This window comes from Penaeus monodon, chromosome 29, assembly GCF_015228065.2.
Source record: "Penaeus monodon isolate SGIC_2016 chromosome 29, NSTDA_Pmon_1, whole genome shotgun sequence".
NCBI lineage: Eukaryota > Metazoa > Arthropoda > Malacostraca > Decapoda > Penaeidae > Penaeus > Penaeus monodon.
The window spans coordinates 24965331-24965543 of NC_051414.1; positions in this window are offsets into that span (position 1 = coordinate 24965331).

The following is a 213-nucleotide window of genomic DNA, read 5'->3' on the forward strand; positions in this document are numbered from 1 at the left end:
GGGGGGGGGGCGTTCCTTTTTCTACGAGTGTGTCGTTAATAAGGGGTACATTTTTTTCTGGGGGGGAGGGAATTGTTAGTATGGAGTGACTATTAAAATGGTTCGTGTGGGGATTACGGATAATAATTGCTGGTAAGAGGAAGGTTGTTTCGGAGTTCATTTATCTTTTCTCTTTCCTTTCTTCTTGTTATTGTCCGTTTGTTTATTGTTTAT